Source organism: Notamacropus eugenii, chromosome 6 (genome assembly GCF_028372415.1).
Source record: "Notamacropus eugenii isolate mMacEug1 chromosome 6, mMacEug1.pri_v2, whole genome shotgun sequence".
Lineage (NCBI taxonomy): Eukaryota > Metazoa > Chordata > Mammalia > Diprotodontia > Macropodidae > Notamacropus > Notamacropus eugenii.
The window spans coordinates 226199982-226217061 of NC_092877.1; the positions used below are offsets into that span (position 1 = coordinate 226199982).

At 36.0% G+C, this 17080-nt stretch overlaps 1 protein-coding gene across 2 annotated transcripts in view; it reads right to left on the reverse strand.

Moving 5' to 3' along the window:
• PCCA (propionyl-CoA carboxylase subunit alpha) overlaps positions 1-17080 on the reverse strand; it is a 492766-nt gene that overhangs the window by 441173 nt on the left and 34513 nt on the right. The window lies entirely within an intron of this gene.

Genomic DNA, 17080 nt, shown 5'->3' on the forward strand with positions numbered 1-17080 from the left:
CATTGGTGTTAACTGGTAACCTAAACAGACAACTTAGAAAAAGGATGGGGCAAATATACTCATTACTAAGTAATATTACTGAGAAGAGTATCAGGACCCAGGAAGGGTACTCAAAACTAAATACTGTGTTCATTTACCCAGAAGTTATCCTCTTAATTTCTACCAACCCAACTCATCCTTTCTTCCATATCCTATTTTCTTCTTCTCCCTCCTGTCTCTTTTCCCAAGCCATCAAAACAAATCATTTTGCCTTAACGTTTCTTCCTTCCATATCTTCTAATACAGATAAAGCTAAATTTTGTCCCACCATTACCTACAAATACCCAATTTCCCACAATAAGCTTCTCATAAGCAATTAATAACATTACAGTTAAGAAATCTTACAAAATATAAATGTCACAATATAAATAGGTAGGTACTCTGTCAAAACAAGGTATAGCTCCTTCCTGAATAAGGCAAATTGATAAAATATTTCGAATACTGATGAGTTTGAAAGAACGCTTTTCATAAAAATACTATAAAAAGTATGGTTTTGTGGGGATTTTTTGAAGTTTAGATATAAAAATGTTCTCCTATAAAAAAGGAAGGTTACCTTTTCAACATTTTCATAAATTAGCTATGCATAGTTTAAAAAAATTTTACTCCCATATCATCATGTAGATGATTACAGTTGAGTTTCAGCACAGTAGCCTTGGGATATATGTTAATTAGAGTGGCTCACTGGGGGGAAAAGAGGCGTTTAGAGTATTTAATTATGAAGTTTCTTTTGCTGAAAGGTCTAATATACACTTTGGGAATGCAATATATAATTAGCTTAACAAGAAGATGTAGAATCTCTTATTTGAAGACCCCAATTTAAGGGCACAGGAATGGCAACAATTTCCATATCCCACTTTAGAGTTCAAGTAACCCCTGGGATGTCTTCCTGCCCCAGTGCTGATGCTTCCTGTTATGGTGCAAAGCCTAGAGCTCATTTCAATTCCTGAGCTCTAGAATGCTCCGTGTCCAGGCCTTATCACTGGCATCTGTGAACCTCTGTCTATTTCCCTACGCCACCCTGGGTTAGACAAATGACCCATTCTGATTTTTTTCCCCTGGATTTCCATCAGGGTTCAGTTTGGTGCATTTTCTTGGCGTCAGTGGAAGAAATGTAATGGGAAAGCTGGGCTGTATTTGTTCTGATGCCCTACCATTTTTACAACTGATTATGAATTCATTTTAAACCATGTTACTTTGTTGAAATATATTATTTCAATTAATTTTAGATGAATCTTTGATGTTCTCTAACCATCATATATGCAAAAAGCAATCATTGTTTCCTATTTGACTACATTTGTTATCTCAATTTCTTTTTGCTTTAGCTTACATTATATAAAATAAGAGTGGTAAGAATGGACATCATTGCTTTACCGAAAAGGCCTTGAGTCTTTCACCAGTCAGTCAACAAATATTAAGTTTCTACTAGATGTCAGACACTGTACTGACGAAGAAATGGGGGGAAAGTCCCTGTACTCCAGAAGCTCACATTTTAATGAGGGAGACAACACACAACTATGAGTCAAGAACATGTCAAAATGGAGGATGAGACACGCTTTCTGATCTCAACACCCCAAACCTCTCCAAAACAGAAATTACAGGCCAAACATAAATCAACTTCTGAAGTCTCCATGATCTAGAACACCCGGGATCCAAAACAAAGTTTAAAAACACACAAAAATCTATAAACTGATGATGCTTACTGAGCTCACTCAGAAAACCTTTCTTCCCTCCCTCCCTCCTTAATAGCAGTAGGGAGGCCCCAGCAGACCCAAGATAGGGCACAGGCTTACAACAAAACCCACTCCCCCATACCCTAGTTCTCCTCCCTTTTTCCACTGCCATGGAGCCTGCAGAAGTTTGTTCTAGGATTGACTACCATGGGGTCATAGCCCTTTAGGAACAAAAACCTGCCAAAGTCACAACCTCATAGCACCAGCACTGAAAAGCTCTAATTTGGCAGGACAGATAACCCCATGGTACTAGTGCAATAAAACTCTAAACTGTTGGTGGCAGGCCAGAAAACTGAGGAACAGAGGGAACAGGACAGAATACCAGGTAAGGACACTTTGTGTACTGGGTACTATGCAGTACTATACTAATTGTGGGGAGGGAAAAGGGCAGCAACCATTTCTGGCCAGTTCTAGTCACCTGAGGGAGAGACTTGCACTGGTGAACTGTCAAGGGGAAAAAGGCTGAGATGCTTTGAAATTTAGCACCCAAAGAAACTGCCACCAGAGGAATCAAATAGCGGAAAATAAGGGGGCATGGGAGAGAGACTGAAAATGCCAAAAAATCTCAAAAAGAAGAAAACTCAAAGATTATGGACATTAACAGATCATTTAAAAGAGAGAACATTAACTACAGAAGGAAATGCAGCTTATAGGGTCTAAAAACTGAATTCAGGCATCTATAAATAAATATGGCAAAATAGAGCAAAATTATCTAACAACTGATAAAACAAAGTTCTAGAATATAAAAAGAACATGGAACCACAATACACTGTTTCTGAGTAGTTTAAAAAAAGAAGTGAGAATTATGAGAGTGGAATTTATGGCCCGATAATAAAAAATAATGAGCAGAATATAAAAACTAGAATTAGAGATGGTAAGGCTCACCAAAGAAACAAAAAAGAGAACAAGAGATTGTGAATTCAAATATGCAGGAGTGAAAGACAATCTTGAAGAAGAGAAGCAAAAAGCAATAACAATAAATGGAAACAATGAAACAATATGTCAGAATTTCTGGGACACAGTCAAAGCAGTCCTCAGGAGGGAAATTATATATTTACAAACAGAACAAAAGAGAAAAAAAGGAGATTAATGAAATGACCTGTTTTCCTTTTAAACTTTACATACACAGTATAAATTTTGAGATAATCTCAGAGAGGAGACAGTAGCATGAAAGAGGGCTGGGAAAGGCTTCTTGCAAAACGCATGCCTTTAGCTGAGACTGGAAGAAAGTCAGGAGGCAAAGCTGAAGAGGGAAAGAGGTTCAGGCATGGGAGACAGCCAGGGAAAGTTTAGCTAAGAAGTCAGTGTCATCTGTGTGGAACAATAAGGAATACACTGTCACTGGACTGCAGATTACACAGAATGGAGCAATGTACGAGAAAACTGGAATTGTAGGAACGGGCAAGGTTATAAAGTCAGTGAAAAAAATTTATATTTGATCTTCAATGCAAAAGGGAGCAACAGAAGGTTATTGAATAGGGGCAGGGGTGATATGATCTGACTTGCGCTTTATTTTGGAAGATCAAAGTGAAGGATACACTGAAGTGAGGAAAGACTTTAAGCCAGGAGAAAAATCAGCAGGCTCTTGCAATAATGCAGAGGTGAGGTGATAGGGCCTTCATCAGAGTGGTTGCAGTGCTAAAAGGAAGCATAAAAGAGATGTTATGAGATAGTTGTTATATAAATATTCTCTTCCTCTGGCACTGTTTCTTCGGTATCTCTGGATCCATAACTTTCTTAATAGTGTGCAGTATCAGCACTGGAACCCTTCCCAGGGCCATTACCCTAACTCCCAACTTAAATGTGCAGGTCAGGTTCTAAAGGAACTTCCCCTCAAGTTACTTACTCTCCTTGGGTTTTCTACTGGAAATTAACAAAGACTGGGGTTTCTAATACAGCCGCTCGTGTGTCCTCACCAGTGTTCTTCCCACTTCCAATAGCCATGAGCCATCAACTTTTAGTAAAAGGTTTTACTGTAAGCTATGGCAAGACCATTCGGTCCACATCATCCCATGAAACCAGGGATAAACTATCTGCCTGCACACACAAGAAAAACTCCTAGAGAAAATGGACTCACACTTGGCTGTTTTGTAATTTGAGTAACACTGAATGATACTGCTCTTTATTTTCCATCATTCTCCTTTCTAAGATTTTGAAAAAAGGCTGATCTCCTAAACCAATGCTGCCCCTAACAGACACATCTACTGGCTTAGAAAAAGAGATCAGGTTGTTTTCAGGGTTTTCCCCCCAACCAAGGTGATTTCTGATCTTTCTTGTTATTCTGATTGAAGAAATTGCTTTAAGCTGATGATAGCATCAATGTCTTTCCTTTTACTCCATTTCCAATTTTTCAGCACTGACAAATAGGTTCAACAGAATTGTTTTACTTACCCCCCTAAAAAAAAAACTATCTCATTTTTATCTTTTCCTTCAATTTCATAGTTTTTCTTTTTTTTTTAAACAGACAGCTTAGTTGAGGTCTATAGGTGGTAATTCATTCAACTGACTATAGACAGTGTTACCTGGATATCGACATTCCACATGCATGGAACAAACTGTGGACAAATGGGCAAAAGTACAAGTGCAGTGTGTGGGATAACCAAACAGGTGTTGCTGGAGTCTCCAGGATGACTAGGAAACCTTAGCTCCATAACAATTTAGGACAAAAGATAGACTGATGAATTCAAAACTAACTATGCCTCTAGAGAGAAGCAGCCTGAAGTCTAGTAATAACTGAAAATTGATTTCAGCTAAGACTATTCAAGAGATAATTAGCCAGGATCAAAAAGTACCCACTTCACAATGCTATGTGGATTACGTATTTTTTTATATTTTATTTGCTTTTAATCAGCAAAAACATACCTCCTCATTCTCCCAATCCTACTCTCCATAACTAAGAATAAAACTCTTCTTACAAACACACAGAGTTAAACAAATCAAATGTTCACAATGGCTGTGTCCAAAAAGAAATCTGCCTCATTTTGCACTGAGTCCTTCACTTCTCTATCAGGAGGTGGGAAGTGTGTTTCACCATTAGCCCTCTAGAATTATGGTTGGTCATTACACTGATCATTAACTCTTTATTCAAAGTTGTTAGATTTGATCATACTGTTATCGTCATATTAACTGTTCTGGTTCTGCTCATTTCACTTTCCATCATCTCATACAAGTCTTCCCAGGTTCTCCAAAATCACCTCCACCATTTCTTACATGACAATTTTATTTCATCATATTTATATGCCATAATTTGTCCACCTATTCCCCAGTTTATGGGCACCTCTCAGATTCTCATTATTTGCCATCTCAAAAAGAACTATATTTTTGTACAGCCTTAGACTTTGTTTTGATTAGGAATTTGATTAGGAATAAGCCCTCCCCATCATCTAACTTTCCTCTAATTTTGCACTTGTAAATTTTAAAGTGTAATTTTACTTCCCTGTTAAAAAAAAATGTATTTTTCTTCCCTATTCTGTGTGCACATACATGTATTCTACTCTCTTTAACCAGAGTTGAGGTGAAGTCTCATCTGCTTCCCCTATCTCCCCTCCTCCTTCTTTGTACAGATGCCTAGTTGTACATACCACTTATGAGATAATTTTCCTCAACTTTTCTGTTCCATCTCCCTCCATAAAGCATTCCTCTACCTTTGTTTGCTTTATTGTTTTTAATATTATCAAGATACAATAGAAGCACTCCCAAGTATTGTCTAATTAGATTCCCTAGATGAAGAGGGGACACAGCTACCATATTCCCAAATTGAAATGTAAGCAGTTTATACTTGTTTAGTCTCTTATTGTTTATTTATGTTTATCTTTTTATGCCCTTCTTAATTTCTGTTCTCCAACTTCAAAGTTTCTATGCAGCTGTAATCACTTCATCACAAATGCTCTCAAGTCCTCTATTCACTAAAATACTCAGTTGGCTGTAAGCCTATATCTTTTGCCTTCTAGAAAATTATATTCTAAGCTCACTGCACCTTTACAGTGGTAGCTAATCCATATGTGATCCTGAATGTGGTCTTCACTACCTGAATTCATTCTTTCTGGCTGCTGGCAGTATTTCTTCTTTGACCAGGAAATTGTGTATTTTCCTATGATGTTCCTGAGAGTTTTCATCTGATTTCTATCAGGAGTTGAATTCTTAATATTCCCAGAAGGGAGCTTTGGGTGCAGCTCCTGAAACATGGTGTTGATAAAACAGTAATGATGGCCAGCCCATGGATATATACTTGTAAATCTGTAACTGAAAAGTTAAACACCAGGGCACTAGGGACCCTTCAGCCCCATCCACATTTGAAGTATCCTCCAAAGTCCCTGCCCCATTTGGAATATTTAAAATAGGCTACTGAGGGGAACCTATGGAGGGAAGGAATACTATGGGCTCTGTACTTGTGTGCAACCTCTAGGCATGTTACTGTTTGTTGGTAGGGCTTCTCTTCCTAAAGCATGGGTGTATATCACTATATTGATGACATAATGTTGACTGGGCCAGATGAGACTACAAGCAGAGAACACATGGTGGCCCATATGAAAGACAGGGGGTGGAAAATCAACCGTAAGAAAGGAGTGGGGGAAAGTCCAAAGGATTCCAAAGGAATAAGCTACTGGTACTTGCTTCCCCACAATCTAAGAAGGAAACTTAGAGCCTTATAGATAGTGGAAAACCCACATTTCCTACCTGATAGCTCTCCATCTACCGAATCATCTACATATCAGTGTCATTAAAGTAGGGACTCAGAGCAGACTTCAGCCCTGGAAGATATAAAATAGGCCCTTCAGCAGTCTTCTCCCTAGGGCCCTTATACCCTGCAAGACCTTTGTTTCTGGAAGTCTCTATCCATAAAGACCAGGGTGCATGGAGCCTTTGGTAGACACCAAAAGGTGTCCAGACTAAGCCACTTTACTAGAGTAGTAAAAGTAGTAAAATAGACTTCCTTTCCTTTGAGAGAATTCAAGGAATGCCTTGGGGGACCAAGGGCTAATTATTGTTAGAAGGTGTCTGGCTTTCTAAGAGAATGGGGGAGATAAAATTATTGCCATGTAACTATTGTATTGTATTTATCCCTTTTTACCAAGGTAGTAATTCTGAGACTGAATGAAGGTGAGGGATAGTCCTGATTTATCCACTGTGGAAGAAAGGCGCAATCCTTCTACAAAAGTCTCTTAAAGGAAAAAGATTCTGTCATTCCCCTCATGAAGGTCTCTTGAAGGGGGAAGATTTTGGCAGGTGAGCCAAGTGGGTGACAGTACACAGAAAACCTTGACATCAACCTAGATCTCAAGAGTCTATGTCCCAAGAGGCTTATGACCTCTTAGCTACTTTACTATAGATAAATAACCCTGATGTTGTATTAAGAACTGTTGATTTTGTCAAGTCTGTGCAGAGACCCTCTTATGTTCCTGGAGCCGTTCCTGCTTAGCATCATCACGTAAAAAGAAATCTGACTTCACTAGAGGTCTCATCATCTATGGTGGGACTCAGATCTGTATTCTTAGTACTGCTCTGGTTCATTTTCATCATTTTGTATTTGAAGACCCACTCTGAATTTCAAATATGTGGTATCACCCATCACATGAAGCAGACTATGAGACTTTCAGAGTCTTTCCAAAGGAGAAAGGAAAGGCTTATCAAAACTTGTGACTTCTATATTCCTCCACATTTTGTTTTTATTTATTTTTGTTCTTACCCTTTAGTAACATCTAAGGCAGGAGCACTGTCTAGTTACTTAATGGCAGAAAGCTCTCTAGAAGGACCTTGACAACAATGAGTAGTAAATAATAGAAGAGCAATTTCCTGATGTAGCTTCCCTTAACCTGACATAGTTCTTCCCTCACACAAACTGCTTGGCCTCAGCTTCCCTGATGCAGCTCCCTGGTGTGGGGACATAACAAGTCCTAATTTCATGTAGTCATCACCTCTCAGACATGCAGGGTGCTTGGGGCCACTTGAGATACCATACCCTGAAAACTGACTGGCCAGATATGAAGATAACGGACTGAAGAGTCCATAGAAGCTAAGGGCTATTGAGTCATTGTTAGATGGCCTTACTGTGTTTGAGCAAAGTAAACTTTCCTCCTTTATTAAATGTTCAGTGACTTCAGAGTGCCTCATTTTGTGCCAACATCAAAAGTGCTGGCTTCAGAGCCTCACTGAGTCTGATGGGAAAGATGGTGTGAAAGTAAAAATAGCAAAACTTAGTAAATGATGACTGGATGTGTGGAGTGAGAAAGGACAAGTAAGGAAACAAGGTTATTGGCAAAGTTATAGACTTGGAAAAATAAAAGAATGCTGGTACCTGCAATAGAAATAGGAAAGTTTAGAAGAAGGGGAAAGATGAGTTCAAGTTTTGGCCATACTGAGTTTGAAATGTCTGCAATACCTGGCTTGAAATAAGGAACTGATAATAGGAGAATTGAGGGAAAGGGAAAGGGACAGGGTGTTACAAGTGTGTACATTTGGTGATTAATGCTATTATGTGAGTTTTGAAAATTTAAACTTCAACTTAGTATGAATTAAAAAATAATAAAAAGGTCACATTTAATGTAATCAAAATTCAAATAATGTAATGTTTGTGAGCTATTAAGTTAGATACCCTCGGTCTAAACTTGTATCTTGCCACTTTGGGGTATGATTATGCTGCCTGTATATCATATTACCAAAAATTGTTAATTTTCTTAAAGTTCTTCAAAAATAGACAAAAATAAGAATGATTAGATGGAAATACTACCAATGCAAAAAAAGAAGAGGATATTAGGTAGAACAAAAATTTAATGTAATGAACAGTATGAATGACAGCCATAATTCTAAAACAGGAGGAAATGTTGAAATATTTGATATATGTACAGTATAGATTATAAAAGATGCAAAATTTATTTTAAAAGGAAAAGCTGCAGCTTTTTGTGGTTTGCAAATAACTGAAAGTAACAGCAATATTCCAATGACAGAAACAGAATACCTTTTAGTTGTGTGGATTGAAGCCTGCAATCAAAAATATATTTCTCTTAGAGCAGCCAATAAGGCAAAAACTCCTGGTTTATTTAAGGCAATAAAAGAAAATGGAAATGAAGTAGATATTGAAGAAACTTTTTACTTCAAGCACTGGTTGATTCATCCTCTAACTGCATGTTAAAATCACCAGAGAGTTGGAGGAGAACGGTACAGATGAGAATGGTCAGCTAAATATTCCTGATATTTTGAAGAAAATAATTCAAGAAAGTAAATACGCTGATCAACAAATTTTAATGGAGGTAATAAAACAGACATTCTGATAAAGGGTGTCTTCAAGAATTTACATTTCTAACAAAGGAAAAACTAGATTTAAACTGCCTAAGGATAACCTAACACTTTTATTGGTAAGTAATGCAGAAGGGAATTTCAAATTAAAACCAATGCTTACTTATCAGTTTTGAAATGTGCTGAGAGGCTACAACCATTAATCACTTCCAATACTCTGGCAGTCAAATAAGAAAAAGCATGAGTGATTAAAGTTGTTTTTGAGTTATTGAGTATCGTTTTGAGTTATTCATGCCACCTGTTGGAAAATACTGCAGAGGACAACAATATCACATTTAAAGTATTACTGATTTTAGATAATGCCCCAAGTCATCCAACTACACTTGGTTTGCTGTGTAAGACTATGAGCATGCAGGTTCACTGGGATGGTACTAAAGTTCTCTCTACCTACCAATGCATGAAGATTTATAAAAAAGATAAGACAATTTGATCCATACTGCTATAATAATTTAAATGACAATAACAATGTTTTCATCATATCTTTCAGTATAGGCTTTTCTTTTAATAGGAAAAACCAGTAATTTGGATAATTTTTTCAACTTTTGCTTTCTATGATTACTCTATTATTTTGCCCATAATAAATATGAGTCAGAAATACATATTCTTATCCTGTGCTATTATGTTAATAAACAGACAGGAGACTGATTTTTTAAAAATTTTCATTACACATTTCTATTGGGACTAAACCAATTATCATTTTACATATAATAACTTTCAACAGTACAAAATTCAAATAACATAACCACTTGAAAGGATGTCTTCTTTTCACTAATCAGAACCCAGCTAAGTACGTGGGGAGTTGGGGGGTGATATCGGCATAGAGATGAGAGTTCAACCCAGGAAAGCTGATAAAGTTACTAAGAATATATAGGGAGAAAACAAGAAGACATAGGATTGAACCTTTGGGATATCTAAGATAGAGAGGGAATTAAAATAAACACAAAAGAACAAGTTCTCACCAACAAATTCTTGGTCAAAGAATTTGACCAAGCAGTTTACAAAAGAAGAAATGTGGGCTATCAAAAACCATGTGAAAGAATGTTCCAAACCACTAAGTATAAGAGAAACGCAAATGAAACGAACTCTGAATTTTTCCCTTCCATTAGTCAGATTGGCAAAAGATGAAAATGGCAAATATTGGAGAGGTTATGGGGAAAAAGATAAACTAACGAACTGTCAGTGGAGTTGTAAACTTGCTCAGCTGAATTATAATTAAAAAGTTATGAAACTGTACATAACACTTGACTCAGCAACACCACTACTGGGTGTATATACAGACAGAAAAATAGTTACAAAAAAATTAATAGTAACACTTTTTGTGACTACAGAAAAGTGCAAGTAAAATAGATGCTCATCAATCAAGGAATGGCTGACCAAACTGCAGAATATGATTTATACCGTAAGAAATGATGGTTGTATCCTTTGTTTTAGAAGAAAACCATGACATCAGAAAAATGATGACATGACTTGCCTTTGTTTTGAGTGAGGGAGGACTGTGCAAGGTCACCTGCCTCATTTTCTCTTCCTTAGTCATCTGGGTCCAATGACCAGATATTCATCAGGATGACTAGAGATGACACAGGATGCAATGGGAGTATAAGAAATGATAAATATTGAGAATTCAGACTGAATAAAGAATATAGGAAGAACAACTAAAAGAATGATTTACCTGACCACAACAATATAAAGGAAAATGACACTGAAAGTCAGTGTCATGACTGATTGTGACACTAGAGAAGTGATGATGAAAGAAATCAACCTCCTCTTGGCAAAGAGGTAGTAGACACAGGTGGGAAATGATACTGCAAGGCATAGTCAGTGCATCAGTTTGTTCGGTCTTTGTTATAAAGTAATATTTTAGTAAGGTGCAGGGCGGGCGGAGGAGGGATAATTAGAAAGTGACAACAATGTAAAGGAAAATATTCAATAAAACATGCATTTTTTAAATATCTATAGTTTTTCAATTATAGTGACGGTACTCATCCATTACTATAAAGGTATTCCTGTGTCAGGAACTTACCACCGTATGAACACTATTAACAATATTAACAGTATTCCAATGTATGAACAGTATTAACATTTAAGTGGTGTGTGTATGAAAGAAGGGAGAAGAGTGAGGGAAAGAAGAAGAAAGGAGGAAGGAGTCGGGGGAGAGGGAAGGGGAAGACAGAATTTGTATTTGAATTTGAAAATGAATATACTCTTTTGTCAGTAGTAAAAAAATGAAAAATTATTTAGACTGATTTTCCCCCACAAATAGGCCTACTTAATAGAACTGAGTTCATACTGTCATTATGAAAACTGAAATGAATGATACATGCATAATGAAGAGTTAAACTATGTATTTGTCACATTTCAATAAAATATGGGACCCCCAAAGTTATTAGGCACTTTAAAAGAAAACATTATGGCTAAGTCCTTTTCCCATCATTATACAAGTTCTCTTTTTATTTTTTAAAAAAAGCACCCTAATGAATTTTTTTCTTATTTATGCAGAAGTTTAAAAAAGTCTAAAAATACTAATAAAGATCCCTATTATTAAGGGGTATGTATTGCTTTTGTCTTTATACAAATTATGATTCTAAAGTTCTTATCTTAAACCCAAATCAATTTCAAATTCCCTTGGATCTTCAAAAAATGTATACACAAGGTATTTCCTAACTTAAAAAAGGAACTACTCAAATGCAATAAAAATATATTTAAAAGGTGCCCAAACACATATACACATGATACTGTACACATAAGGTTCCTAACTCAAATTTTTTTTTCCTGTTAGCATTTCATTTTTTTTTTTCCTGCTAAGTAAAGTCACAGTCCCTGCTGATGGGGAATGATTGGTTTACCTATAACAACAGGGGGCTTAAACTGTCAGGACTTTAAGAAGCTTTGACAGTTTTTGACAGTTTAACCTGCTGAGCTCACAGCACCCATGGGAGGGTCTTAGTTGCAATTTTACTTCTGATGTTGCTGACCACTAATACTGACTCCATAGATAATGGATTTCAATAACAACCTCCTACAGATTAATACTTTGAGTATATCCATGATATTACTTTAATTAAGTTAATACATGAAGGTCACGGTTTGGAAAAAAGTTTTATTAAATTTGGCAGTGCTTACAATAATAAAAAATGTGTGTGCTCATCTGTACAGTAACTCATAAGTTTGCCTACAGATATAATCCAGTCTGCTCATGGATTTATGCAGTATTTCAACTTATTTTATAAAATGAACTCAAATTTATTAGTTCCATTTCCTCAAAATATGCACATTTCTAGAAATTCTGATATTTCATGACTAATAGGAAATAGATGGCTGTAACCATGCTGGGTACAGAACAAGTTTACCTAGCATCTATACAGACCACCTACTAAAGCTGAAAGAATTTTTTTTTTGCAGAGTTTGAACCATTCTGATGGTAGAAGAGATTACTACTTTGATTTTTCTATACTTTCCAAGTGTTAAATATTAATATCTCACTGAAATATTTGAAATGGTTTTTCATCATAAAAAGGTAAGAATTCATAAACTTTTTAATTCTAACATGTTTGTTTAGCAGCAAAAAATAAATCAAATTATGTGAGACAAACATCTGCACAGGACTATACAATTAAAATATAAAACACTTTAGGTTAAAAGGTTGACTTTTAAATGTTACTATATATATGCAATTGTAAAACTATCTTTTAAAGTGAAAACTCTATTTTCTCTATAATTAATGTAATATATTTCAATATTTGTCTGTAGGGCAATTTAACAGTGTTTCATTTAAACAAGGAAATGTAGCTGACTGGCTGAATCTGATAATAATTGTATTTTTAAAATACCCAACCTGACAGATACTATAGTAGATAATAATGAACCAGCATGGGAGCCATTTAATATACTTCTTGATTAACTCATTGCCTGTCCAGTTCTTATACAGACATGTTAACATGTCATAATCGTCATAATTCCCATCATCCCCACAGCTAACACACAAGCTCCTTGATTAGTGCACAACTCCCAGACGAGCCATTGCTAATGTTAAATAATTCCCTTCAGCCTCCTGCTACTATACCACAGGATCTCCAATTAAATATAATGTTCCTGATGAGGCATATTAATGTAGACAAATTCCTACCAAGGATCCTAACCTACTCAGGATCACCCAAATATGGGAGATGAAATTCAAGGTAGAGATAATAAAAATACTGATTACAGGTAAGATGCTTTTGAAATAAGTCTTTACAAAAGAAACAATGAAAAGAAAAAAAAAGGAAAGGAATAGGAAAAAATGAATTTAAGGTCAAATATCTGAATTTGTTTCCATAACAATTATATGGACCAATACTGAAAATACTAGTGGCTTAAAGAGATATTTGGGGGCCTAAGTACTGAATTGTACTATATATCTGAAATAAATCAACATGTACCTATTACATGCCAGGCATTATTGTCCTGGCCCTGTGGGGGAAAGGCAAAAGTGAAACATTTCAGGTTACTAAAGGCTAATGTTTTATGACCATTATCAAGTTTTGAAACAAAAATGCTACTTTAAAAACCTTTGCCTAATTAAAAGTTCCATGAACCAAAATCATATTAATGAAGTCAATTATTACCTGAACATAAGTACTATTGTAGTTATTACTACAAACTCCTTAATACCAGACTTCATGCAACTAATTAGAAAATTTCACTTCTACACTGAATACTGTTGCATATATGAATGCTTTTATTGTTTACAAATTCTATGACTTCTGAGTAACAAGATAAATGAATTTAAAACTTTCCCGTACTATTAATTAAGGGCCAACTGGGAAACAAAGGGCATAATGACCACCATCATTTTAGAGTATCCAGGATTTTTAAAAAATATTGATCTACAGAAAAGTAACCACCTACATAACCTTCCAGATATACAAAGATAGAATATATTATTTTGAAAATAGGTGTTTTATGTAATTGTTTGGTGACCAACTAAGTAAAAAAATTATTAGTCAGACTGGGTTTTTTTTTAATTCATGAGCGAGTCATGAGTTAGTTGTTAATTATGTGGTTACTAGATTTTATGAAATTAGTAAGATTTTAATTCTATAACAATCCAGAACCTAAGAAATAAGTATTATGTTATTTTTACTTTTAAATTACTTTAACCTCTACATGCAACAGATAACATTTAAGATATTATAACCATCCCAATAAAATTTTGATAAGTTCTTCCCTAAGGTCTTTGTACCTCTGGCTATACTAATGAGCTCCATCTTCATTTGCCTGATCATTAGTTTCTAGTTTGTTCAGCTGGAAACCAACATACACTAATTACTTTGACATCACAAAGTCATCTCTGTCCTTACTATATCCCCAGACAGCAGGGAGAAATTATCAAGGGTAGGCATGATAATATCTTGTAAGTGATGATTCACTTTACCTCACTGTCAATCATCTAGGAGTGTTCATGCAAGATACTACTCAATCTCATTATTGAATCCTAGGGCTAAGAGTACAATACACACCAGGAATCATATTCCAAACAGCAGGATGGCAGGATAAAATATAAGCGTCAACAGATACTTTCATGAATTTCAGTTTTATATTAACATAATAAATATAAAATATTTCTAATTTTAACACACATTTGTTGTATACACATAAAACGAAAACATGTTTAAAAGAAAATAAGTCTGGCAATAAAATATTATTTTCTCACAATTAAAAGAAAAGGCACTTTTTTAACTCAATGAAGTCCTCTTTAACAAAAAAAAATTTTTAATGAACGCAATATTTTTATTCTTTATTTACTTTTAAAAACATGTTTAATCCATTCTAATAATTTAACATTCTTTCATTTACAAGTATGTGTGCTTTCAAGTTAAGGTTGAGATTTGCTGATTTGTACTTTTATAAATACATGAAATCAGTGATTTTCTTCAATTTTCTAATAACTTTCTACCCAAATGGGGTCAATGTTATATTGGCATAGAATACTTGGACACAAGGGTTTTTCAATAAAATTGCCAACTTTGCTCTGGCTTTTGCTTTTCACACATAAAAAGCTAAGGATGTAAGGGATCTGAAAACCATAGCTTAGCAGAATTCCTTCTGCAGAATCACCATTAAGTTGTCATCTAGACTCTACACCAAGACCTCCGCTTTACAAGGGAGCTTGCTTCATTCTGGCTGCTTCTACAATCCTGTCTGTAAGATGTCTAGCTTTACACTTAACACATCACTTTAAATACTTCAATAGGTAAAGGGCTCTCGAAGCTTTTCTTCACACAGGCCAGGTACTAGCACAATGTCTGGCACATGATGTTCTTGCTGTTCGTTCACTTCAATTGTGTCCAGTTCTTTGTATGACCACTTTTTTCTCCTGAAGTATTCTACTCAGTTTAGCTGGGTGGGTAATTCTTGGTTTTAATCTTAGCTCCTCTGACCTCTGGAATATCATATTCCAAACCCTCCTATCCCTTAATGTAGAAGCTGCTAAATCTTGTGGTATCCTGTGTTTCCACAGTACTGGAATTTTTCCTTCCTGGCTCCTTGCAATATTTTCTCTTTGACCAGAGAACTCTGGAATTTGGCTACAATATTGCTAGGAGTTTTCATGGGGATCTCTTTCTGGAGGCAATTGGTGGATTCTTTCAAAATTTATTTTACCCTCTGGTTCTAGAATATCAGGGCAGTTTTCCTAGATAATTTCTTGAAAGATGATATCTAGGCTCTTTTTTTGACCATGGCTTTCAGGCAGTCCAATAATTTTTAAATTTTTCTTCTGGATCTATTTTCCAGGTCAGTTATTTTTCCAATGAGATATTTCACATCGTCTGCAATTTTTTTTATTCTGTTGGTTTGGTTTTATAATTTCTTGATTTTTCACAGTCATTAGCTTCCATCTGCTAATTCTAATTCTAATCTCTAAGGAATTATTTTCTTCCATGAGCTGTTGGACCTTCTTTTCCATCTGGCCAATTCTGCTTTTTCAGAAATTCTTCTCCTCATTGGCTTTTTTGATCACTTTGACCATTTGGGTTAGTCTATTTTTTAAGGTGTTATTTTCTTCAGCATTTTTGGGGTCCCCTTTAGCAAGGAGTTGACTCAGTTTTCATGATTTTCTTGCATCACTCTCAGTTCTCTTCTCAATTTTTCCTCTACTTCTCTTACTTAATTTTCAAAGTCCTTTTTGAGTTTCTTCCAAAAAAGTAACTTTTTTGAGCCTGAGACCAATTCATATTTTTCTTGGAGGCTTTGGATGGAGGAGCTTTGACTTTGTTGTCTTCTTCTGTTTGTATATTTTGGTCTTCCTTGTCACCAAATTAAGGTTCTATAGTTTGATTCTTTTTCCAGTTTTTCCTCATTTCCCCAGTCATTTACTTGACTTTTGAGCCCCCTGTCAAGGTAGTTCTCTGCTTCCAGTAGGGTTGGGGAGTGTACAGTCAGTCCCTCAATCCCCCCATAATCTGTAAACCTGGAGGAATTCCAGAAATAATCACTGCCCCTGCTGCTGCTGTGGGTGCCATGGGCTCCTCCACATCCTCTTCCACCCTGGAGCTAGGGTTGGACCACTCTCTCTCACACAAGTCCCACAGGTTTTTTCCACTCACCTTCCTTTTTGTCCTTGGCATTCTGGGGTTGTGAAGTCTGGAAACCATTCACAGGTGCCAGAGATTCAGTCCCTTCAAGGACTGCTCAGGTCTCATTTGTGCCATTACGGCCCACGCTAAACTGTGCTTTGCTCCCAGCATGGAGCAATAAAAGCTTGCCTTTGACCTTCTAGGCTGTCTTGGACTACAGATTTGCTTCACTCTGTCATTCTGTGGGCTCTGCAGCTTCAAAATTTGTTTAGACATTTTTTACAAGTATTTGACTGGGCTTGGGGGGTAGCAAGTCTCTGCCTCCTCTACTCTGCCACGTTGGCTCCAGTTGTGTCCAACTCTTCATGACTCCGTCTACAAGATACAACTTGGAGTAAGTGGTATCTTACCCCAATGGGGTTTTCTTGGCAAAGATGCTAAAGGGGTTTGTCATTTCCTTGTCCA